The following is a 26,804-nucleotide window of genomic DNA, read 5'->3' on the forward strand; positions in this document are numbered from 1 at the left end:
CAAAAGGACACACTTTGCCATATGCAACCCAAGTGTGTATTATACATGTTTATCTGTTCAATCTACTCATCTTAGACTAACCTGAAAAGATTGAACTGATTCAGCCTCGGGCTCTTTTACTGTCTGCTCTTAGCCCATATGTAAATAGAAACAGGATGTAAGAGAAACTATCAGGTAGCCAATAGACAAGAGATACAGTAAAAATCTGGTGAGCAGAAAGCAGGTTTGTTCAAGAATCAAGAGTAGACATTAACAAGTGTCATGTAGTTTATAATTGTCCATGAAATCATTGTCTATGTTAAGTCTCTGGTTCTTAGTGTCCAATAAGCTAATGAATTTTTGTTTCCAGGATCATCTTTTCAAGGTGTCTTGTAAATTTCCCTTAAGCAAGAGGATTGTGAGGTCAGAAAGAGGCTGATTATACTTTGAAAAATGTTTCTGCTACCTGTATTCTAGTGCCTCTGTCCTTTATCTTTCTTTTCAGTGATAATTCATTCTGGTGCATAGTTTTGGTCTGGTTTCACCCATGCACTTTCTACAAGGGCATTTGATTCACAGGATGAGGTATAGCACGTTCTGGGGTAGACATGTATGATCTGTGGATCCTGATGATTTTACTGTGGGGGGTATAGATGCATTGACAGGTCTTGCATTTATTGTTGAAGCAAAGCTGTCCCCCACTAGATGTCTATTGACCAGTGCAGAGTTTGCTTTTGGTAATAAGTTGGTTAAAGTTGGGGGGCAGTCTGAAGGCCCAGAGCAGGGGAGCTGGAAATATTTATCTCAAGGGCTAATACTTTTTGAGTATACACTGTAATCGTATGATCTTATTGGTTCAGATGCGGGATGGTAGGTAACAACAAAGGATGTGCAATCTGGTGGGTTTTCTTCTTGTATTGTACTAGGGTGCTGAAAATAATTTTGGTGGCTCTTCCTCAAAGATTCAGTCTATTTTTTTTCTGCTGGAGTATTGTGTCTTAGTTAACATGTATAAAAGCTGGAGGATGTGGGGAGAATAGAATCATTTGCTGCAACAAGCAATAAAAGCAATATGTGTTATTCACAGGCAACTCTGCTCTGCCTTGTCCTTCACTTTTAGTATTTTTTCTTCTTTATTGTAAAAGTTATTTGGCCTGTGAATATGAATGACATCCCTTGTTTACCACTAAAAAAACCTATAAAATCTTGAGACTATATAGGTACTCTAATGAAACACACATCTTTTTAGAAGAGTGAATAACTGACAGTGAAATTTCTGTAGTCTTCACTGAACTGTAGTTTAGTGTGTTGAATTACGTTGCTGACATTTGTTGTGATACAGCATTCTTTATGATCTGATTTCAGTCTTTCATTGGCCTATATGAGCTCCAGTTTGGAAATGTTTTGCTCATTAAGTATCAATAATTACAGGAGGAAAAACTGAAATGTCACATTTCTGTCATGGGTTAGAAAAGAACAAAAGTTGGAAAAAAAATGATGGTAATTACTTTGTTGTGAGTAAACGATATCTACTAAGTTTACTAAAGATATGGCTTCTGTACAAGCTATTGTGTATATTGTGGGTGGTGGTAGTCATGTCCTGTTTCATCTAGTTTTGTTTTCTGTTTCCTTTGCCTGACCTGAGGCAAACAAAATATGGTTATTTCTGATAACTAGTTCTGTCAATTGTGAACAAGCACAGTGTATTCATTGGCACTAATAGTCATGTCCACCAGAAGCTGGATAGTAGGGGTGTGCAAAATGGGCCCTATTCAATTCAGATTCAGATTCTGCCTGAATCAGGGACAGTGATTCAGTTTGTTAATTCAGTGAATCAGGAATTTGGACATAGACATAGCTTTAAATGTTTTTTCTACATACCTCGAGGTACCAGGCACAGCTCATGAACACTGTGATGCTGGGACAGATGGAATGTCCCACAAGAGTGCACAACAGCCCCCCACATGCTCAGCGGTGAACCCAGAAGTGAACTGGAAGTACTTCTGGTCCACTTCTGGGTCTGCCAGGGAGCACGCAGGAGCCACCCCCCCCATGTCTATGCCCACCCAGCTCGTCGATCAGCCATGGGGGGACCTCAGGTACCACCCCCAGACCCAGGAGGCACCAGTCACTGAGCTGAGGGTTCAGGGGGAGGCCCCCCAGCATGCTCCCCAGCAGACCCGGAAATGGACTGGAAGTGCTTCTGGTCTACTTCTGGGTCTGCTGCCAAGCATGCTGAGGAGCCTCCCATGGTCCTGTGGGATGTTCCATCTGCCCCAGCATTGCAGCATTCAGGAGCCACCTGTTACCTTGAGGTATTTAAAAACATTTAAAGCTGTGTCTATGTCCAAATCTCTGAATCTTTCCAAATCTCTCCTAATCAATTTGGAGGGTTCCAATTCAATTCAGAAAGATTAGTCTCCTGATTCAATTCAGATTCAGAGATTCAGCCACCGAATGGGGTCGAATCTCTGCCAAATTGAATCAGTGACCGAAGCTTTGCACAGCCTTACTGGATAGCTGTCGGCTGTAACATCAAATCATAATACATGATAGATCTGTTTAGACAGCTTGTGTAGAGCTCGTTTACCTTTATTTGGTTTATAGCTTGGCCAGTAGTCCTAAGAAACTACCTCAAGGCCTTGAGATCTAAACTTGCAGCACGTGACTTTATCAGTCACAAGTACTTCTACATATGGTGTTTGCAGCTTATATCACTTGGAAAATCACTTTACTATTGGCTAGAGGAATTCCTATAACAGTCATCAGGATTTTAAAGTCAGGCAAGAGGTTTTTATCCACTATGAGTCTCACTTGTGATTACATTGAAGTGAATACATGGCTCAGCTCTGCTATTTTTTCCTCATGGGATAAGAATGAACTTTTAACTTCATAGCATAATTAGAGAGAACGTCAGCTGGAGACAAGAACTTTAAATAAAATATTTTCTGTCAAAGCAGAATGTGTCTGATTTTTGCCTACTATAATCCTCATTGCAGGTGAGTAATCAATGTCCCTCACTCCTGTTCAAACCATCTAGATCCTTTTGAGCTATATGTGCATGCTATATTCTCACTGTCAAGAAACATACATGAATAAGACATTCTTGAAAATGTCAGCCAAGAAATTGCCAACTTTTTACTAGGAAGGATCAGGCTAGAAATAAATGGCATTTCCTGCTTCACTGCCAGTGATATTAGATCTGTATCTATAACTCCTCCTGAAAATGTATTATTTTTTTCCCTGTTTCATTTCTATTTCATAATAGCATTATCACACTCTAAGCAGTTCTTTCCAGGAAGAGTAGTTTCTTACTTTGCTAAATGAAATCATATGGATATAAGCCTCCCGTCATGTAAACATATTAAAGTGATATCAAAAGTACACCTGTTAGTCTTATTGCTCAGTTAGGTAGCAAGCAAAAATCCTCCCGTATATAGGATTTTTATGTGTAGGATTACCTCGGATCATATAACATGCATAGGAAGGGTGGCTTCTGCATCTAATTCAATGTCTAGAAGCAGAGCATAAAACTGACTCTGATTCTAAGCAATCTACGTTTTCAGCTAATCAGGAGTCCTTCATATGATATCTTTATAAAATGTGACTGCAATGGAAAATTGAAGAATCCTAAGTATGGTGTCACTGGGGAGGGGAGAAGTATGAATACTAATGATACATAGCGTTATGTGGAAGATGAATAGGCTGGAGCTACAACACCATTTGGAAACCATTATGAAAAGTTACTACTACTACTGAAGGGGGGAACAGGAGTGTTGGCTAAGAGAAAGCCAGAGTGACGGTGCAGTTTCCTGCGTGGAGCCGCAGGCATGAGAGAGGTGTAGTTTCCCTCAAGGACGGCAGATGGTGGTGCCCTTGGAACGTCGTGAGTGAAGCCAGTCTGTCTATCTCCAGGACAGGTACACAATGTTAATTAGAGACTTTGAATGAGTGATACGGGGACTGGATGTATATTTCATAGACATTAGGGCTGGAAGGGACCTCGGAAGATCATCGAGTCCAGCCCCCTGCCCAAAGGGCAGGAAGTCAGCTGGGGTCATAGGATCCCAGCAAGATAAGCATCCAGTTTCATTTTGAAGGTGTTCAATGAAGGCGCTTGAACCACCTCCGGTGGCAGGCTGTTCCAGACCTTGGGGGCTCGGACAGTAAAGAAATTCTTCCTTATGTCCAGCCTGAAACGATCTTGAAGTAGTTTGTGACCATTTGACCTCGTCATCCCTTGGGGCGCTCTGGTGAACAAACGTTCCCCCAGATACTGGTGGTCACCCCTGATAAACTTGTAGGTGGCCATCAGATCACCCCTGAGCCTGCGCTTTTTCAGGCTAAAGAGCCCCAGGGCTCTCAGCCTGGATATAGTTTCATAGTAGCTAGGGTCAGGAGGGACCTGAACAGATCATCTAGCCTGACCCCCTGCCACATGCAGGAATGAATGCTGGGTTCACAAGACCCCAGACAGGTGATCGTCCAACCTCCTCTTGAATTTGCCCAAGGTAGGGGTGAGGACCACTTCCCTGGGAAGCTGGTTCCAGATTTCGGCCACCCTAACTAAAATTTTGCCTTCTGATCTCTAACTTAAACCTATTCTGTATCAACTTATTCCCATTGTTCCTTGTCACCCCAGGTGGTGCTAGGGAGAAAAGGGTTCTGCCTATTTGCTGATGATCTCCCCTGATGAGCTTGTAGGCAGCTACCAGGTCCTCCCTCAGCCTCCTCTTGCGGAGGCTGAACAGGTTCAGGTCCTTCAGTCTCTCCTCATAGGGTCTGTCCTGCTGCCCTCTCACCAAGCGGGTGGCCCTCCTCTGAACCCTCTCCAGGCTGGCCACATCCCTTTTGAAGTGTGGCACCCAGTACCGGACGCAGTACTCCAACTGCGGCCTGACCAAAGTTGCATAGAGGGGAAGTATCACTTCTCTGGACCGGCTTGAGATGCACCTTTGGATGGATGACAAGGTATGGCTGGCCTTGCTGGCCATGGTCTGGCATGGGCGACTCATGTTCATCTTGGAGTCAATAATGACTCCGAGATCCCTTTCCACCTCTGTGCTTTCAAAAAGGGAACTCCCCAGCCTGTATGTATTCTGTGGATTCTTTCTCCGAAGGTGCAGCACCTTGCATTTGTCTATGTTGAACCCCAGCCTATTCTCATCTGCTCACTTTTGTAGTCTGTCTAAATCTATTTGCAGCCTCTCTTTCCCTTCAAGTGTGTCCACCTCGCCCCACATCTTAGTGTCATCAGCAAACTTGGACAGCGTGCATTCCACCCCCTCGTCCAAGTCGCTGATGAAGACGTTAAACAGTGCGGGCTGAGGACCGAGCCCTGGGATACCCCACTGCTCATATCTAGCCAGGTTGAGTACAACCCATCCACCACTATTGTCTGGGTGCGCCCCATCAGCCAATTTTTTACCCATCCAACTGTGTAGGCATCAATGCCACAGTCACTTAATTTATTGATGGGGTGAGAGACAGTATCAAAGGCCTTCTTAAAGTCTACAAAGACTACATCCACAGCGACCCCATCATCCAAGGATTTAGTTACCTGGTCATAAAAGGCAATCAGGTTGGTCTGGCAGGACCTGCCTTTGATGAACCCATGCTGATTGCCCCTGAGCATGATCTCCCCTGCTGGCCCCCCACAATGTGCTCCTTGATGATTCTCTCCAAGATATTCTGAAGCACAGAGGTGAGGCTTACAGGCCTATAGTTACTTGGGTCCTCCTTCCTCCCCTTGTTGAAAATTGGGACCACATTAGCCAGTTTCCAATCCCCCGGCACCTGGCCAGATGATCACGAATGCTCATACAGCTGGGCCAAGGGCTCCGTGATGACCCCTGCCAGCTCCCTCAACACCCTTGCGTGGAGGGCATCTGGACCTGCAAATTTAAAAATGTCTAGCCCTTCCAGAAGATCCCTAACTACATCTGCACTGACTGAAGACTTGATAGACCTATCCCCAAGATTGTTCCTACCTCTGGTAGGTGGGATATCCCGGTCCCCATTCAGGAAAACAGAGGCAAAGAAACTGTTAAAAACATCAGCTTTCTTGTCTGGCATGGCCACAAGATTACCGTTTGTGTCTTGCAGGGGCCCTACATTGCCTGGTGCCCTCTTCTTGCTCCCAATGTACTTGAAAAAGGACTTTTTGTTGTCCTTAATCCTGGATGCTAGCCTGAATTCCATCTCTACCTTGGGCTTCCTTATAGCCCTCCTACACTCCTGGGCTGAGGAGGACCACTCCTCCTTGGTGATAGCTCCTCCCTTCCACTGGTTGTATGCCCCCCTTTTAGTCCTCAGGCATTCCTGTATGCCCTTGCTGAGCCAAGGGGGTTTCTGAGCACTCTTACCCCCCTTGCTTCTGTCAGGGACTGTTATCCTTTGGGCCTGGAGGATAGCCCCTTTAAGGTATGACCATCCCTCATGGACTCCCATCTCCTCTACCTTCTGGGCCCTTAGTGCCTCCCCCACTAGTTTCCTAAGCTCATTGAAGTTGGCCCTTCTGAAGTCAAGGGCTTTATCCTTGGTGTGAGCCCTAGACGCCCTGCGTTGGATAATGAAAACCAGCAGGTGATGATCACTATTGCCCAGGTGGTCAAGGACCTGCAGTCACCTCACCAGGTTATCCCCAGTGGCCAGGACCAGGTCCAGCAAGGCATTACCCCTCGTGGGGCTGTGCACTTTCTGGATAAGGTGAAGGTCCTGTAATACAGCCAGGAACCTACGTAAGCGGTCAGACCTGGCTGTCTGCTCCTCCCAGCAAATGTCTGGGTAGTTTAGGTCACCCATGACAATAACATCTCTTGACCTAACCGCCTCCATAAGCTGACTGGAGAAGTCCTGGTCAAGCTCTTCCCCCTGGTTGAGTGGCCTGTAGTAGACACCCACCGTAACATCCCTTTCACCATGTCCCCCTTGTAGTTTGACCCATAGTGTCTCTGCCTGACCCTCCTCTAACCTGAAACTAATCCTTGATGATGTGAGGTGCTCTTTGATATAGAGCACAACCCCCCACCTTTCCTCTCTGTCCTGTCTCTTCTATGTAGGGTATACCCCTGAATACCCACCTCCCAGTTGCTCCAGGCATGCAGCAGACCTGCCATGACCAGGGCTCTGGGCAACAGATTGGACCATCGGTTCCCCTCAGGATGGAGTCCCCAATTACCAGAACTTTGCGTCTCCTTCTTCTCGGGGTATGCCTCTTCTGAGCTGGTGATGTAGGTCAAGCAGCTTCAATTCCTCTGGGGACCTGTTCTTCTGCCTCCTCCTCCAGGGGGGCCAGGGCCACATACCTGTTCCTGAGGGGTGTCTGGGGAGCAGGCACAGCAGTTGTGCGAACTGCCCTGACCTTGACAGGAACCTGCTGCCACCGATTATTTGGGTGCTATGCACACGGGGTGTCTCTGGTGGATTCCTGTCTCTGCAGAGAATGGAAATACAGATCAATTTCATCCTCCGCCACCCGGATCCCCTGCAGCATGCTCACCTCGGCCTGGAGCTCTCCCACCTGCCCCTCCAGAGCCTGAAGACACTCACAAGAGGGGCAGGCAGGGGAGTCACCAGACCTCAGTCCCACCCCCGGGGATCCCACCCAGGCATTCCCATAGCTCGGGGGGCAGGTGGTTGCCAGGCCCCCCAAGGGCTCCATCTGCATGGCAGCCTCAGAGGAGCCCCAGAAGGGCAGCACCACAGGGGCAGGGCCCCTGGCAGCACTGCGAGTACCATGACTCACAGGTAGTCCTTGCCTCTCTTCTTGTTGTTGGAGCCTCCTCCCTCCTGAGGAAGACTCTCTTGCTGCCCTGCCTGCTTCTGCCTGCACGAACGCCGCCCTTCCTATGCATACTACATGTTCCAAGGTAATCCTACATATAAAAATCCTATATACAGGAGGATTTTTGCTTGCTACCTAACTGAGCAATAAGACTAACAGGTGTACTTTTGATATCACTTTAATATGTTTACATGACGGGAGGCTTATGTCCATATGATTTCATTTAGCAAAGTAAGAAACTACTCTTCCTGGAAAGAATTGCTTAGAGTGTGATAATGCTATTATGAAATAGAAATGAAACAGGGAAAAAAATAATACATTTTCAGGAGGAGTTATGGATACAGATCTAATATCTATGCAACACCCTGAATAACTGTATCTTACTTAAGATTTCTGCTCACCCCAGACAGGGGTAAATGATGAGTGGATTACAAGCTGCAGTACATATCATGGGCACTTCAAGCAACTGCTTATTCATAGTAGAAGGCAGGAAGAGCTGCAGGTTGTGCCTACAAGACAAGGAAGTGTGGCTGAGTTGTATAAGTGCATTACACCAGCCAGAGCCTGAACCCATTTTAGCTGCAGGAGATAGTAGTGCAGGGAGTGGCATGTTGTGGCATTTATTAAAACTGGAAGCTTTCCACCTGTGAGTTTTACTTTTAGCTCCCATCAAGTCGTGGCAGGAGAGAATGAGCACAGGAATGGGAAGCGGGAGAGAAACATGTTTCTTTGATTGATCCAGGAACACCCGCTCACAGTATCACTTCAAAAGTATTTATCTGTGCTAATGCGCCATAGTGCCGATTATGGCACATTAAGTTTAGTACCTGTAATAGGCACTAACTCAATGTGCCATAATTAAGGCACATTAAGGAATGTATAGAAGTGCCCAGCGATGACTATTCTGGGGGGGCATGGTAAATTCTGGAGTTGCTGCAGACCTTCATGAAGCCCTTCTCCTGTAGGCCCCCACAGTGAGGGAGGGAGTGGGGCTGGGACTGAGGCTGACATGGTGGGCATGTGCCCTCAGATCTGTGCAAGGGATGGTCTGGGGCTAGAGCTCAACCAGACTCTTCCCAGCGGGAGCCAAGCCAGGCTGCACTCGGGAAAGTGGCAGTGGCACTGAGAGGGGCCTATGGGAGGGGATGCAGCCATTCCAGAATTACCCATAGTCCCCGAAGCATAGCCCAGTCCAACACCCCTGCATGGAAAAGCCTGGTACTGGCACTTGTGCTGTCCCAGCCCCAGCCCACAGTGGCAGCCCACTCTCACCCCATATGCAGATCTGGGGGCACATACCCTCTTGGGGTGTGTGCAGGTTGGGGGCCACCCCCCCATGCCTCCTGGATGAGCTGCAGACAACTCCGTTCTGCGCTCTGCCTAGCTGTGTAGCACTTGCCCCAGCCCCAGCCCCACTCCCTCCCTCACCCCAGGGGCCTATGGGAGCTGGGCTATGGGATGCGGGGCTGCAGCCATTCCAGAATTTGTTATAGTCCTCCCAATTCCCCCTCCCAGCACCACTGCCCCCAGCCCAAGTGCAACCTGGCCCAGCCCCCACTGGGAATATCCCAGTGCTGCCCCAGCTGATAGCCGCAGTCCACCCCACCCTGCCCCATGTGCTGATCCAGGGTCACATTCCCTGCATGCTCTCCTGGGGGTGCACATAGCCCCCAACACCCTGGGCCTGTGCCCCACCCCAGCTGCACAGCCACTGCCCCTGCCCCAGCCCTAGCCCCATTCCATCCCCCACCACTTGGGCCTCAATCTGCCCCCCTCATGCCCCTTACCACACAACAGACTTACCAGTCAGACCCAGCTGCTCTCCATGTGGCTGGACTATGCTCCTTGCCACCTGCATGCTGCGCTGCGGCTGTAAGCATGCACACAGCATTTATCAGCAACATCCTTTCTGTGTACCACTACAACCCTTTGAAGTACCCCTAGGGGTATGTGTACCCCCAGCTGACAACCACTGGCATAGATAGTGGACTGTTGAACCAGTACTAGGAAAGTCTGTTTCCAAGTTCTGCAGGGGGCATGATGAGGTAGTTTGAGCAGGGGAAAGAAGGCAGGATTAAGTGAAGGAGCTCTACTCCTGGTGGTAGATCTGTTGATAGGCAGCTCAAATTCAGCTTGTGTAAATTGTAACAGCCCGAAAAATTATGCCAGTGCTCTTTCAGATTCCTTTCAGTACTGAATCCCAAGGACACAAAGTAGACTACAGCCCAGCCTCCTCCACCTGGATTACGCCTATGTGTACTACATTACCAGAAGGTTCAACACAGCTTTACATTTATATAGTATCATTTTAGTACCCTGGGGAATTCAATTCTATAGCAGTTGCTAAGCAGATAACCCTTCTATTTTTCAAAGTCATACATTTTCAAAACAATAGCAGCTTTGCTATTTTTTGGACTTCAGTGGAAGCAGAGTTTCAAAACAGAAAACATTTTGCATACCCTCATGTATCTAGAGAAATTGGCTTTGTTTTGGAGATTGATACCAGACAGTCTGGAGGGAAAAGATGCGTGTATTTTCCTTGTTTAAGCCCTTCTAATATGAAGCCAAATCCTGCTACCACTGAAGTCAATAGGGATGTTATAATTGAACTCAGTGTAACCCAGAACTAGCCACAAAAGGAAGGAAGCTTAACATATGGACTTTCCTTACTTCTATTATGTTTGCAACAAGGAGGTCTGAATCCCCTCATGTGAAACCTTTGTCCTAACCTTCAACTAAATACCTTTGATATCCAAGGAAGTTCAGATAACCTTTTTTCCCTCTGTGCTTTTGTGCCTCTGCACCACTCCGACTTGGTCAAGGCCAGGAAGATAAATATTATAAGATAGGATGCTGTCATGGTATTTCTGAGTTGACTTGATGCAGGAAATAGAATTCTAGCAAGAAAATCAGCCCTTGCGATATTGCTGCATGTTCTGGAAACCCTTATGGGCCTTATGGAGTTAGTGAGGAAGAAACAGACTGTTTGAACAATTAGTGTCACCACAGTATTATAGATGTATACCATAATTAGTACACAGATTGCAGCACTGAGAATAGGAATTTCCATGGCTGGGTTAAAGAATACAAGTAATATTGCCTTAATACCAATTATTCTCTGACTGCATATAGCAATGTTTTAATGATAACCACTATATACCACAATGTTTTTTTGTGATTCAGGATTAGTAAAAGGAAAATAACATTTCTACTCAGCCTTTACTTTTGTCAGTTGGAAGTAACACTTAACGTAGAAGCCTTTCTGTATTTTTCAATTAGATAGTCTACAAATGTTCATGAAAATTACAGAAGTGATGGAACATTAAAAAGAACTATTCTGAATGCTGATACTGATTTCAAATATACTTTTATATTGAAAATGCAGGCAAGCAAGCAAGATACAATTATTGCAAGTAGAAGTAATTATGAAACATGATAGCCCTTGGATTGTGGTCAATTGTATTTGTATGACCATCTGGAATTAGAAGCTAATTCATTAGATCCTTGACATGAGTCCAGTAATGCCACAAGTGTACAAATCAGATCATATTTGGTCCTTCACCCCATTTTACAAGGGGTTAAACAATTAATTTATCTTGCATTCCTTTGCAATGCCACTTTTCAGGAGTTGCCTGAATTTGTAGGCACTGTTCTCTTTACAAAACTCTTTTAAAAATGCTTAGGCTATTCTTTACTTAGCAAAGCAAAGGAATGGGAAAATATTCAGCTTGCAGATTCTCTTTAATTCTGTTTCAGAACAAAAGCAATTGAAGTGTGAAAAAATGTTTCAGGAAATAATAAATAAAAATAATAACTCTTTACCCTTAGATAATACCCTATATCTGTGGCTCTGAACATATTTTTAATGACAGTAAAAGTCAGAGTAATTTGAAATTTGGGAAACATATTACAGTATTCCTTCAAAGTTACTTATTAGATTCATATACTGTTTTAAAATGTGTGTGGGTGGTAGGGAATTATACTTGAAAAGTACTACTGCATATGATTTTTTGCTGTACTTATGAATTTAGTTTCTCAGTAAGAATTCTGTTTATGTTGCACATTATTCTATGGCAATTTGTAGAACTTTATTAAATAATTGATTATTGACTCTTCTCAGCAAAACACTTATATGTGCTTGTTTTAACCTGTAATTAATCCATCTCAATCTAGTAAAGCATTTAGGCCTAGATTCACAAAGGGACTTAGTTTTCTGGCACCTATGCAAGCAGAGCCCAGGACTCTAGCTTTTCTACATTATGCATAGAGAAACTAAGCAGTTCAGAATGATATCTGCAAAAAGACAGCATAGTGAAAAGTGAGTCATCTAAATTAACCTGGAGGGGAAAGCTGAGGATCTTTGTTATTAAACCCCAACCACCACCACAGCCAGGCATCACTACTCTCCACTCATGAGACCCTCTTTGTAAAGAAATCAAGTTTTGACAAACTAGAGGACCTTCATTGTAAAGACATAAAGTAGAGGTTGATGGTTCATTTATTCTATAAAGTTGCTGCCCTATCCTTTTAGCTAGTATCTCAGCATGTGGCAAAGCCAGGTTTGATTTCTTCCTCTACTACAGGTATTTAAAACCATAGCTCCCACCACCTAGACAAGTATCTTATTAATCAATCCAGTGAGGAGAGAAGAAGCTGTTCTCAGCCTTACCTATTGTTCCACTGAGGATGCATCCCCACATGCATGTACAAATTTGTGCTGCTACTTTTGGAAACTGTGCACACCCCTGCATGTGCATTTTGGTGCCAGGCAACACACCCTGCTTTAGGGAAACTGCCATTTTCCCACTCTTCCTTCAGCAGTGAGTGGGGATTGCCTGAATCTCCAAAACTCTCCAAATCTTTTCCAAATCAATTTGGAGAGCTTTGAATCAATCTGGGCCTTTTAATTGGTCTCCCAATTCAATTCAGATTCAGAGATTTGGCTGCTGAATTGGGCCAAATCTCTTCCCAATCGAATCAGCACCCAAAGCTTTGCATAGCCCTAGTAGGTATGACATATGCAATGAAGCAATTCAAGGAATCATCTTGACACAGACAATTTAATGAGTTTTACGAATCTTACATGCAAATGAAATCCTACTGTTTTTTCTTTTCTTACTAAACTTTTGCCAACATTTTTTGTTCAGTAATACATGGTTTTTCAAAATGCTTAGAGAGGCTTACAATAAATAATTCACAGAGAACAGCAAACAACCACCCCAAACCATAGAATGACAACTCACACCTTCCTTCCACAATGACCAAACCTTCACACACAAGCAGGCCCTCCCATCAATCCTAACCATACCACCCAACTGATACTCACATCCAGATAAAAGAAAACTTTCCTTTCAGACCCCAATCCACCCCCGCCCAGAAGGATGAATTATTTTAAATTATAACAACTTTAATATCCTAATAGAGGAAAAAAATTAATCTAGCCCTTTAGCAGTACTTTACAGCTTCATTTTACCATAAGAAGCTGAAGCCCTGATGTTGATGTCTGAACTGGAGGGTTGCTTCCTCTGAATGCTGCATTATAGCTTTTTATTTGTTCTCTCTGACTGACTGGCTCTGTTCTTAACCATTGGATCACTATTTGACTACAGAAAGGAATGATGAAGCCAGTAAATCTGAGGGATAGATCAAAAATAGAGGGTTTGTTCAATTCAGAAATATTTTATAACCTCCTCTTACTATAACATCTTTCTTTCCTACCTAGCTCAATTCAAAGTTAGCTTTTTTATCCATTCATTGACTCCACATCTCACAACCAGTTCTTTAATATGTGATATATTTAATACCAATGCAACATATTCCTAATTGCCTTTGTCATGTGATAGGACATTCTCTGAGCACCTTCAGTGTTTTTACTTTTTTCCTTCTAATTCAGTCCATATTCTAAACTTTCATCTTAGTCTCATGAAGGTTTATAAGAGTCAAAATCTGTTTCAAATCAGTCCAAGCAACTTTACTTTTTATATAAAGTCTTCCAGATTCCAAAATAGTCTTTTAAATATCCAAGTTTATAATTTTTTTAATTTGATAATTAAATGTATAAAAGATGTCATCATTTTCTTTTTAGCAATCGTAGAGTTGTGAGGGATCTCAAGGGTCTTCCAGTCTAACCCCACCCACCCCCTGCACAAATGCAGGACTTGCTGTTTTTTATACTATCCCAGACCAATACCAATCCAGCCTCTTTGTGAAAACCTCTAGTGAAGGAGAAATCACATATGTATTGTCCACCTTGTGCCATTAACCTGCAGCTCTGACACTAATGAAGGTTTGTATATGTGTGTGTGGGAGGTGGGGGGAGGGGAGGTTCCCTTCTGTTATTTCATCTAAATCTGCTTTCCTGCAGCTTAAAACCACTCCTTTCTACCTTCTCCTGCTTGGAAAGGAGGACTAGTTGTTGTCCCTGTCTCTTAGGACAGGCTTTCAAATATTCAATTATTTGAAAGCTTGCCATCAAGTCTCCTTTTAATCTCCTTTTCACCAAACTAAACATGCCTAGTTCTCTCAACTGTTCTTTGTACAGCACTTTCCCTTTGGAAAGTTGGAAATTTCCAGTTCAGGTTGGCTAAGAAAGTTGCTTAAATGTTGCGAAATAAATAGTCCCCTAATAAACAAAAGCAGTTTTTGCACATACATATCTTCTTACATTAGTTAAAAGTTGTAACATCAAATGGCCTTACAGGTTGGCCAAAAAATATCTCACTAGACATATAATGATGGAGTCAAGTAGTTCTTTTGTCTGTATGAATCAAACAGGATTTTCCAAATCAAGAGTATCCATGGGTTTATAACCATCAATGTTTTCTTAAGTGTCGCAGAGCACCAAGGTGCCCTGCTCTTAGTGGGGCAGAAACCGCCAAAGGAAAAGCTCTGGCAGTGCATAGGGAGCCCTAGCAGGGAATAGGAGCCCACCTGTGGGTTGCCAGGACAACTGGAGGGAGTAAATGACCCACACCTGCCAGTGGTCAGCTGCCTGTAGGAGGCAGAGCCTGGCTCTTATAAAGCCCAGGGCTGAGGCCAGGCTGGTAGTTCCCTGCCAGCAGCCAGAGAGGCAGGAGCTCTTTCAGCCATGACACAAGAAGCAGTGAGAACCACAAGTACTGCTTGAGCAGAGTTACAGAAGGCAGCTCGGGAGGTTTGAGCCGTGGTGTTAAGTTATAGCCAGGTGGCTTCAATTTGTGTTACAGCCTAGGGGCTTGTGGTTCTGCTTTGGCGTTGTTATTTATTACACTGGTGGTTTGGGTGAGGCTGTAGGGGTTGGAGGAGGCCTCACTGGGGACTCACAACAGAGGGTGAGGACTCTAGTGCCCCAGTGGGCGCAGCATACTCATAGGGACCCACAGTGGTGTGGGGGCCCTAGCGCCAGTGAGGGCTCAGCGTACTCAGGGGGAACCCACAGCGATGTGTGGGCCCTGGTGCCCGTGAGGGCACAGCTTATGGGGTGCTTAGACCCTAGCCCCAGAGAGGGGGCATTTGAGAAGCCCTAGTGTGGGCGTAGCAAGCCCTAGAGAGGGGCAACTTTGAGAAGCCCAAGTTGGGCTTTTACACTAACATCAACTTTCCAGACACCACTATCCACATTTAGGATAGCACCCTACAAACTGCCATAAAAAAATACATTGACCACCCAATTTATCCCAAGCATACCAAAAAAGCTGTAATCTACAGTTAGCCCCTCAAGTACTACCATATCTGCTCTGAGAAGAATACTTGTGATACCTACCTGGCCAGCTTAAAGTATGCCTTTTTAGAGCAAGGACAGTCCAGTAGAAAAATAGACCATACAGTTGAAAGAGAACTATCCAAATACTCCACCATAACCTGCTACAATACAAAAATTTACCCTGTGACCAAACACCCCTAGTTGTCACCTACCACCCCACACTGCAACCAATAGGCAGAATTATTAAACTGCTACAGCCTACATTCAACAAAGATCAAACCGTGAGAGAAATATCCCTCTCCAGCTCCGTCTGCCCTCCCCCCGCCCCCAACTACTGGCTTTCAAACAACCCCTAACCTCGCCCATCTCATTATACAAAGCAAACACTCCACTTCTCAACAGACATCAACTACAGAACAGCCTGGCCTAAACAATAGATGCTTAACCTGTCAACACTTCTACATTGTTACTACAATCAACACTCCCAGGATGAACCCATCAGACTCCAGGAACCCATCCATCTATACAAGCCTTTCCAAAGATGTGATATATCTCATTCAATGCATCAAATGCCTTCATGGTAACTACAAGAATGAAACCACACAGCTACTCTGCACCAGAATGATCTCTCACAGAAAAAAAACATATAAAGGACAAAAACTTTTTCATAGAACCACTCCCCCTCTGACCTTGTCATCAAAGAAAATCAACCAAATACCTTTAAGGAGTGAGCTTGGGGACAAAAATCTGTAAACTGGCTGGACACTAGGAACCATGGACTGAATACTTACTTTTTGTCAGGTGCATTATACATGCCATGTTTGTGCCAGAGTTTATTATGATGACTTAATGGCACATGTAGATGCTTAAACTGCTGTGGTCCAGGGCATGTGTGCAGGTGCTGTGCCCAGGACCACAGCAGTTTGACTCAGGGTGGAGCAACCCTGAGTTGGCAGGGGGTTAGCCCTGGGCTTCAGGAGGTGGCAGTGGGCACTGCAGGGGATAGTCAGGGCACACAAGTGCCCCATCATGCATAGCTCTGTCCCTAGGCAGCAGGTAGGAGTGACTGGGAACAATTTATGACTGGGCACCTGGGTCAGCATTTATGCATGCATTTAAGCACGGTTATTTTTGGTGCCATAAGATCATAGTGTTCCTGATAGTTCTATCCTACAGAGGCAAAAATTACTTAGCTAAAGTCTAATAGCATCACACGTAGAGAATGTGATGCTTTAAACCACAGCAAATTAGTCTACTGTGCTTAAGTTAAGCACAAGTGCAGATGCACCCACTATCATCTACCTGATTCATGAAATTCTTCCTGTACATTACAGGTAATAATGACCCTCCTCCCTCTTGAATCCTACTCCAATTTAACAGTTCTACTCACTGTTCTTAAGAATTGCCATGCTTGCTTCCTTCCCCAGACCTGAGGAAGAATGCTTTGTAATCTTCCTTTTAATTATCTTGAAAAATTAATTTAATAAACTAAATGCCCCAATTGAGAAACCTATATTATATCCACAATGCCTGGAAAATAAATACGTGAAAAATAAATGTAGGTACCTCTTTAAAGTCAGAAAAGACCTAGATAAGTTTATAATGACCCAATTTATATCCGTAAATTATATTAATAACCATGTTTGTAGCAATATTGTAGTTCCCCCCCTCATCATCACAAAATTAAAAATGTTGATTTAGGTTCTAACTATATGCAGATTTATTTGCAGCAATAAATACAAATAAAACTTCACTATGTTTTCAAAATTACATTCAAGAAACAAATGCTACCTCACTTTTTAAAGAAAATCTTGGTTCAATAGATGTAAAAGGACTGAATCTAAACAATATAAACATGAATATGTTGAGTGTTATTGAGCTATTTTTGTTTCTTCCCTCTTGGCTTACATGTTATGGCCCACACCTTATTTTCTAAAAGAAGCAGGTAGTGTTCCCTGTGCAATTTTGAACTCCTGGATGACATTCTTGAATGAAAGCAAAATAGTCTGCTTTTTCTTAGGAAATAAATCATTCCAATTTTGGCCTGGCTAAGGATTTCAATGTCATGTGAAAGGACGAGTAGAATAGTAATGTTCTTCTAATACATAATACTTACCTTATCCTGTTAACACGTTCTTATTGTCTTCTTGAATAGATAAAGATGACGAAATGATTTTGAAGTACTAATTCTTTGTCCACTGAAGCACTGGAAAACTTTTTCATTGACTTTGGCAGATTTGGATCAGACTGGTTTAGCAATGCTTATCTAATACGTTAAAACACAGAATAACTATTATATAGCTCCCTTCTAGGTGAGAGACTATATTTTTGTAACTTATTATATCATGTTTTCAAATAATATAAAATGTGTATCAGACCATCCCTGTCACTCCTCCTTATTTAAATTATAAGAATTTTGTATTTCTATAATGTTCCATTCTTAAAACAATGCTTTTGGCAGTGCTACATAAAGAAGGTGTGTGCATGTGTGTGTGAAAGGAAAACAGACAGTAAGTCATTCCCTAATTTTCCACAGGTGAAACAGTAATGTTAAGCATATCTAGATGTTAAAGTTTGCAGTTTTCTTTTATATGTAACCCTTCTGCCGGGCACTGGTCTGCAGCAACAAGGGCCAGGTTCAAATTTCTGAGTACCCAATAAATTTTCACTGTGGCTTGAGCCACAACCCAAAAATCTGGGATCACTAAATTTGGCTGGGATGCTCCACATAAATAAACCCCCCTCCTCGCAAACAGTATAAACGCAGAGGACAGATTTATTACAGAAATAAAGGCAAATAAAACAACTGCAATTTAAAACACTACCAACTACAAAGTGCAGTCTCTAGTATCCACCCCTCTTGGGAAAACTCTGCCCATACCCAAGTAACCAGAGACATGGGGGGCTCACCCAAGGGTTCATTCTGAAGGTGTGTACCCCTATACCTACTACTCAGCAGGAGAGTCCTATAAGCTGCTCCTAAGGTTTCGCTGCATCCCAGGGAGCTGTTAGTGAGCATAGGTCCTTCTCTGGTGCAAGGTGCCCCTCATTGCTCCCTGAGAAGCTGTAGAGTGGTGATCCCTACTTCCATGTGGTGGCTTTGGGGGGTGACTGCACCCCAAAATTCCCAATCCCAGATCCCACAGTTCCAACTGGGGCAAAAACTGCAAAAGAAGGGGAACCAGGCCTATCCTGGTTCATAGGCCTGAACTGTAGATGTTGCTATAGCAGTTCATGTGTCTTGTGAGCCCAACAGGGACCAGGCTCCAAATCCCAACCCACACTTTACCAGGCTCTAATCCTGGTGGCTTGCTCCAGGGATTAATACACAGCACAGTATTACCCTACCCAAAACCCAGGAAAGCAGAGGGGACAAAGAAAGGGAGTGGAGAAGAGAGAAGTCCCAGACTCAGAGTCTGTCAATCCCCAGTATTTGAAAGTTCCTCTTCATATTGGTTTCTCGGGCTGGGCCCTCCCTAGGGTTACCCCATCTCCCCAGCTCCTTCTTCCTATGTCCCTGGTGTGACATCACCCCAAGTAGCCAATCAGGGGTCACCAGGATTCTAGTTTTTCCCTCTTAACCAATTAATTTGAAAAAAGAACACTGCCCAGTTAGTAGGCTAGGGGTCTGGTTTCCCTGGCTTACATGACAAGAAGCCAGGTTTCTTGGTTACAATTAATAGAAGGGTGTATTCTAGACAAACGGCCTAAACAAAAGAGCTCTCCTGTCTATGTGCTGGCACATTTCTTTTCAGATTAAGAAACAGACAAGATACAGCAGAGCAAACATATATTAAACCTAGTCATATTCAAAGTAAAGCAATATTTTACAGCAACATAAAACTAGACTACTTTACAGAACATAATGCCTCTACATTTTTTGTGTTACACTTAAATGAGACATATGTTTAGTACATAGTTTTAATATGTTACTCCCCCAACCCCCCCCCCCCCAGTTAAATCTGTTTGGCCGGGGGGGGGGGAGGGGGGTCCCTCTTGGAATACCACAAACAAATGGGTACAGGCAGGCTCATGTGAGCTAAGATAAATGAGTAAAGTGACTGCTGTCAAACTCTCAGTTTTGTAACTGCTCTTGGTTTGCCCTCCTGCTTGTCTGAAGTATATTGACTTAACTGTGAGTCATTTTAACATTTGCTTTGTCTCCAAACCTCCCTTTAGTGTGCAGTTTCCATCAGTGCTTCGTTCCAAATTGATGTACAAAACAGGTGCAGTAATACATTGAATCCTGAGCAGCAAGGAAGGCAACATACAGTCATAAGGAATATCAAAGCAAGTTACTCTCCACCTCTTCTTTATGCCAGAGTACTGAACCCTTACTGTGTGACTATGAAGTATTTTGATTTTCAGCAGTGGTATACAATTTCAGGTTCTGATGAGACTGATACTTCCTTGTTTTCTGGGGAGAGTAAATGATAGATTGTCTTTGCAAATGAAGTCCCATGCTGATACTGTCTACAGTTCAGAATTGTCATGTTAGATTAAACAGCATTGTTTTTCTGACCCTTATTAATTATGATGCCTCCTGCTGCCTCTATTATTCTTTTGTTCCAAGGGTACTGTTATGTGGAAACACAGCTTCTTTCAATGAAGCCAATTGTGCAGAATGCAGCTCATTAACTTCAGTTTCCCTCTCAGTTTGCTATGACAGACTTCCCTAACTAACTTTAGATGTGAGGTAATAAAGTTTTATCTCTTTTCACAGCGATTCAAGACAGTTCATCATGCACTCTGCTTGCAGACAGAATTCTGAACAGTACTGAACACATCAGGAACTCTTTGCACACTAGATGCCCACAAAATTCAAATCATAATGAGGAAACTGACTTCCATCAGTATTCACAAATTCTGATATTAGATCGAGATTACCTTTTTCTGTATCACCAGATTGGAAGGCCTGAAATCCCGTCTCCTTACCTAGCCAATACTCTCTGCAAATTACTTCTTTAGGATTGTGATTCTTCAGATCTCATACTGATAGAGGTCTGGTTTCACCAGAAGCAGCCAGCTGGAGGTTATGCTACATTCAAGAATAGATACTGTTTCCAGAGGTAAGAGTGGAAGAGGAACAACGCAAAAGTAGCATTTAAATGAGGAATAGCCTGGGCCATATTGAACTAAGTACTCTTGGTTGAATAGCTCCTTGCTACCCGAGAAGCCTCATTAAAGAGGCCCAGACTGCAAGGGAACAAGAGATGCTTAAAGATACTTGGGTGCTCTAATGCCTACCTGTCGCAGCTTCAGTTTGTGTCCTGTCTTTCATTCAGTGTCTGGGAAGAGCAAGATCCCAAAATAACAGATGTTCAGAAAATAGCTAAGTAGTAAGATGTCTCTGCTAGCTGGGACAGAAGTGCAGAGAAAAGGTGTGAGGCTTGGGCACTTTGCCAGGTTTGGGAGTCCAGAGCCAAAAGCCCTGAAACTAGGCACCTGACAGGACTGTGCAAAGCTTCAGGTACTAGTTTGATTTAGAGGAGATTTGGCCCAATTTGGTGGCCAAATCTCTGAATCTGAATTGGACAGTCCCCGCTTGCCACCACAGGGAGCTGGACTCTGTGCTGGTAAATAGGGGTGCAGGAGAGGGGGGGCTAGAGGAGGAGGGGACAATTGGAGTACCCCCACCAGGCCCCATCCCCTGCCTGCAACCCCAGTCCCCCATAGTACCCCCAACCCCCACCCACTCTCCCCTCCCATGGCTGCCCCACCTGGCCCTAGCTCCTGTTTTAAAAAAAAAAATAAGAGAAGAAAAAAAAAAAAAAAGCCCCCATTCACCAGCTGCTACCAGGCAGAAGGGTGATCCCTGCTGCCTCCCACTGCTCCTCACTGTGTGGGGGGCTGTCACAAGTCGCCTGACCTGCACTGACTCTCACAGCTCCCCCCCCCAATGGCTGCCCCACCTGGCCCTAGCATCCTGGTTCTTTAAAAGCAAACAAAAAAAAGCCCCCCCACTCACCAGTTGCTGCAGCAGCCATGGAGCTTTTGGGGGCTCATGGCAGAGCCCCCCACACACAGCATGGGGCAGTGGGGAGCAGCGAGGATCCCCCTCATCTGGCAGCAGCCGGTGAGTCCAGGGTTTTGGGGGTTTTTTAAAGAGCCGATGATGCGGCAGGGTGGGGCAGCCATGGGGGAGGGCTGGGAGAGTGGGCAGGGGTTGGGGGGGTCATAGCAGAGCCCCTCATGCAGTGTGGGACAGTGGGGGGCAGCAGGAATCACCTCCCCCCCTCACCTGGCAGCATCAAGCGGGGGCTTTTTTTTTTTTTTTAAAAAGCCAGGAGCTAAGGCCAGGCAGAGCAGCCATTGAAGGGGCAGGGGAGGGGGCCTGTCTGATTTGGAGATTTGGCCAATTCAGCAGCAGCCAAATCTCTGAATCAGATTCCATTAAATGGATTCAGGACAGTGATTCAAATCGCTGTCCCTCGAATCAGCCGAATCCAAAACAAATACTAGCCACTTCCCACAGGTCTAGCACCTAAGCCCTGTTTTCATGTCTACAGGGAAGAGAACTCATCCCTCACCCAAGAATAACCAACACTTTAGTGATTAGGTCCTGCTCTACTCAAATATGAGACTCTGAGTAGGGACAGGCACTTGAAACCACAGTATTACCCAAACTACCATGATATCTGAGATTTAAGTTGAGTAACAAAGATGGAGAAAGCTCTCTCTCTCAAGGTGTCTTTGGATTTTTTCCATTCCTTTCACATAATTAAATAAACTACAGATCGAGAGTTGGACTATATAGTGTAGTGGTTAGGGCATTTAGCTGGGATGTGGGTTTTAAGTCCCCGCTCCAGTAAATATTTACTTTTCTAAACTGAAACCACATAAGGGTAGAGCTTTGATTTATTCCCTGTACTGAATTGGTCAAGAGACAAGATTTAGAATAAAATGCAAAGTAGCCTGTATGCAGCGAAGAACTGTAGCAAGTTATTCCCCTTGAAAAAAGTTTCTGCAGAACCAGGAAGAATTTTGACTTTCTAATTCATAATGAACTTTGCCTCTTGGACATATTGTGCTTTAATAATTTTATTCTGCTTCAGATATTTCCCTAAGGCTCTAAATGTGGTGCAGAAATGTATCCAGGAAGAGTTCAAATTATTTTTGTAAATAACACATGGCACAATATATTACTTTCTTACCAAGCTGGCATTGCCACACAATGGCCATGTCCAGATGAGCGTGGATGTTTAGTTCCTCGGGGACAACTAGCAGTGGGGCATCTTGTGCCTCTCCTAGTTGTACCCAGGGAACAGCCATGCCATATGCCCTCTGGCACACAGAAGGTTACTCCAGGTGGGGTAGGGGAGGCTGGGGCAGCACAGTTGCTGGTTCCAGCAGCCTTACCTGGGGTCCTGGGAGCCAGGGAAGCTTCAGCCACATCATTCCTGCAGCTTTGATCCTGGCCAGCAACTGAAGCATGGCTCCAATCAGCCAGGATCATTTGGGACGATGTGCACTGTCCCTCTATGCACCGCCCCGCTTTTTTTCTGCACAGATTTTTTTGATCCCTGGATCTCCAGGGGTCAAAAAAACAAATAAACTATGCTCCAAGGTAGCAGCACAGGAAACACCTGAATGTATGGTGTGTGGTGCTGCAGACAGGTCTGTGGTGCCATGTACCGCATGGCACTGCTTGTCTGGATGTGACCAGTGTTGCAAGGTTTCCAAGTTACGTGACAATGGTCTGGTGCCTATAAATAAAGATCCTCCAGCTCTAGGAATATAAAATATTCAACATGAAGCAGAAAAAGGAAGCTTTTACTCTGTGTTAACACTGCATATAGTACCTCACTCTCAGGTGGTAGTATATGTGCCAGGGTGACAAAATGTATGACATGTTATTTTCAAATTTGTTGTTTGTGATCCCATTTAGTCTGAAATAGGCCTGCATGCCCTATGCCTGTGTGAAATGCCCTGTTATTTTAAATCTGTTCCATTTAACAAATTGGTACTCAGTAGGATAGCTGGTTTGATCATTCCTCACATGATAGTAATTTGCATACATAGGAAATGTCCCTTTGTAAGTCTTTTGAAGGGTATTTTTTTCTTTCCCCTGTTCATTACTACAACCTTGTCAAGTACTATAATCCTGCACCATATTATCTCTTTGGCCTCTCATCTCTTCTTCTCACTGTTTGAAGATGTTTTTTCTTTCCTAGCATGGAGAAAGTCATAAATAAAGATGTATCCTTAGGAAAACATTTTCTTTTGAGCAAATATATATAACTGTCACATAATATATCAAAACTAAAATATCTTGCAAATATTACAGCACAGCATCCATTACCAGGGAGCTTCCAGTTTCCATACATGAGGTCATTCTGTTTCAGGTTGTCTGCATGTCCTGTTGCTATGTGGCATCTCTAAAGAGAAGTTCCTATAATGAAAATGAATATGTAGAATATAAACAACTAGTGATGCAGTGTGAAGTGAGGCAAAATTAGACTTATAAAGATGTTTTCATAGTAGCAGTATTGTTGGCTCATAATTATATTGTGAATTTCACAATATCTGAAGGGTTTTTTTCAAGCCTGTCTCTGGAATTATGGCTTTTTATGCTTTCTTTTTATGGATCACCTATATGGTTGGAGGAGGAGTCTGACAATCTATACGATATCTAAAGTCATGTTGGCTTTTACAACAAGCCAATGTGACTCTAAGTCAGTGTAACTATTACCATAAAAAAAGTCTTCACCCTCATTGTTAAGCCTCATACTTTCAAGCTATTCTCTAAGACCAGGCACAGACAGCTGGACAGGCAGAGTAGCCCTGAGAATCACAGAGGGAGGAGCTTCTGGGTAGCAGGGCTCCTGGTTAACATCTGAGCTGGGATAAGCAACACTGGTGGTTTGTGGAAGGGAGTAAGGGGAGGTAAGGAGGTCCAACCTGGCCCTGGAGCAGGGGCTAGAAGGCTCAGAGAGAGAGTAGAGGACCCAGGGAGCAGGTAGGGCCAGGGTGCCTGTAGGTCTCATTGACCTAGGAATGGGACCAAGGTTAGATTTGAAATATATGGAATTGACAGTAGGAGGCCCTGGCAACCCTGCAGGAGATGGAAGGGGAGGAGGAAACCCTTGGGCAAGAAGAAACACCACGTTCTTCACACTCCGAACAGATCAAGAGATCCACAAGGACCCAGAGGAGGAGGCGACGAGTGCTCGTCATAGGCGACTCCATCCTGAGGGGTATGGAAGGGCCCATCTGTCGCCAGGACCCCTCAGCACGAGAGGTATGCTGCCTCCCTGGAGCAAAGATTCGGGATGTGACGGAGGTAATCCAGGCCAGGATCAAGCCCACCGATTTACTACCCCATGGTCCTAGTCCATGTGGGTACTAATGATGCGGCCAGGAGAACCCCCGATCACCTGATGGCGGAATACAGTGCTCTGGGTGGCGTGCTGAAGGAGTTCGGTGCACAGGTGGTATTCTCTTCCATCCTACCAGTGACCGGACGAGGAAGACAGCAGGAGAACTGCATCAGAGAGACCAACTGGCGGCTTCAGCAGTGGTGTCTCGTGGCAGGCTTCAGCTTCCTGGACAATGACCCGCACATCACAACGAGGGACATGCTCAGCTGGGATGGGCTTCACCTGTCCCCCAAAGGTAAGCGTGTATTTTCTACTAGGTTGGTGGATCTCCTCCAGCGGGCTTTAAACTAGGCTCGTCGGGGGGAGGGGAGTACAAGGGCAGGGGAAGCTGTGGACCACCAAACCATGTGGCACCCACAAGGACAGCCCAGCCTGAACAAGGAGAACATTGGAAACCTGAAAGCCATGGGGAGACCAGCACTACAGAACAGGTAAGAAACAAGAAGGCTTGCACTAAACACCTATGACTTAGTGGGGCTAACAGAGACCTGGTGGGATTCATCCCATGACTGGGTGGTACATATAGAAGGCTATAGATTGTACACAAAGGACAGGTCGGGGAAGAAAGGGGGGGGGTTGCACTTTGTCAGTGAGCAATATACATCAACCCTCATCAAGACAGAATCCAAGGTTGAGGAAGTAGAAGGATTGTGGGTTAGGCTACATGGGGGGCAAGGAGAAAGGGATTTGGTGGTAGGGGTCTGCTACAGACCCCCACACCAAGGGGAAGAAATAGATGCGGGGCTCCTGAGGCAACTCTCGGAGACCATAAAAGCTAAAGAGGTGGTAGTCATGGGGGACCTAAACTACCCGGACATCTGCTGGGAGATGCAGACAGCAAGGTCCCATCGCTCACGCAGGTTTCTAACCTGTATACAGGACCTCCACCTGACACAGGAGGTGCATGGTCCCACTAGGGGGAATGCCATACTGGATCTGGTATTGGCAACGGGGGATGACATGATAGGGGACCTCCAGATCGGCAGCCATTTGGGAGACAGTGATCACCTTATAATAGAATTCACCATAAGACGTCAAGTGGGTAAGGTAACTAGTAGGGTGAAAGTGCTAGACTTTAGGAAAGCTGATCTCAATGCACTCGGGCAATTAGTCAAGGATGCACTGCAGAGTAGGAGTTTTGAAGGGATGGGAGCCCAAGAAGGGTGGCTGTACCTAAAGGAAACGATCCTTCGGGCACAAAGCAAGACGATCCCCGAGCGAGGCAAAAGAGGGAAAGGGGCCAGGAGGCTTCCATGGCTGACCAGAGAAATCCAGGGCAGCCTAAGGGCCAAAAGGGGAGCACATAAAAAGTGGAAACAAGGTGAGATCACTAAAGATGAATATACTTCCTCTGCTCGTGCTTGTAGGGAGGCAGTTAGGTGGGCCAAAGCTACCATGGAGCTCAGGATGGCAACCCAAGTAAAAGACAACAAGAAATTGTTTTTTAGATATATTGGGAGTAAAAGGAAGGCCCAGGGAGGAATAGGACCCCTGCTAAATGGGCAGAAACAATTGGTGACAGACAGGGGGGACAAGGCTGAACTCCTCAACGAGTTCTTTGCCTCAGTGTTCCTAAGTGAGGGGCACGACAAGTCTCTCACTGGGGTTGTAGAGAGTCAGCAGCAAGGTGCCAGACTTCCATACGTAAATCCTGAGGTGGTGCACAGTCATTTGGATGAACTGGATGCCTTTAAATCAGCAGGCCCGGATGGGCTCCATCCGAGGGTGCTGAAGGCACTGGCCGACATCATTGCAGAGCCACTGGCGGGAATATTCAAACGCTCATGGCGCATGGGCCAAGTCCCGGAGGACTGGAAAAGGGCTAACATGGTCCCCATTTTCAAAAAGGGGAGGAAGGAGGACCCGGGCAACTATAGGCCAGTCAGTCTCACCTCCATCCTTGGTAAAGTCTTTGAAAAAATTATCAAGGCTCACATTTGTGAGAGCCTGGCAGGGCAAATTATGCTGAGGGGAAACC

The sequence above is a fragment of the Alligator mississippiensis genome, chromosome 3 (assembly GCF_030867095.1).
Source record: "Alligator mississippiensis isolate rAllMis1 chromosome 3, rAllMis1, whole genome shotgun sequence".
NCBI classification, from domain to species: Eukaryota; Metazoa; Chordata; order Crocodylia; family Alligatoridae; genus Alligator; species Alligator mississippiensis.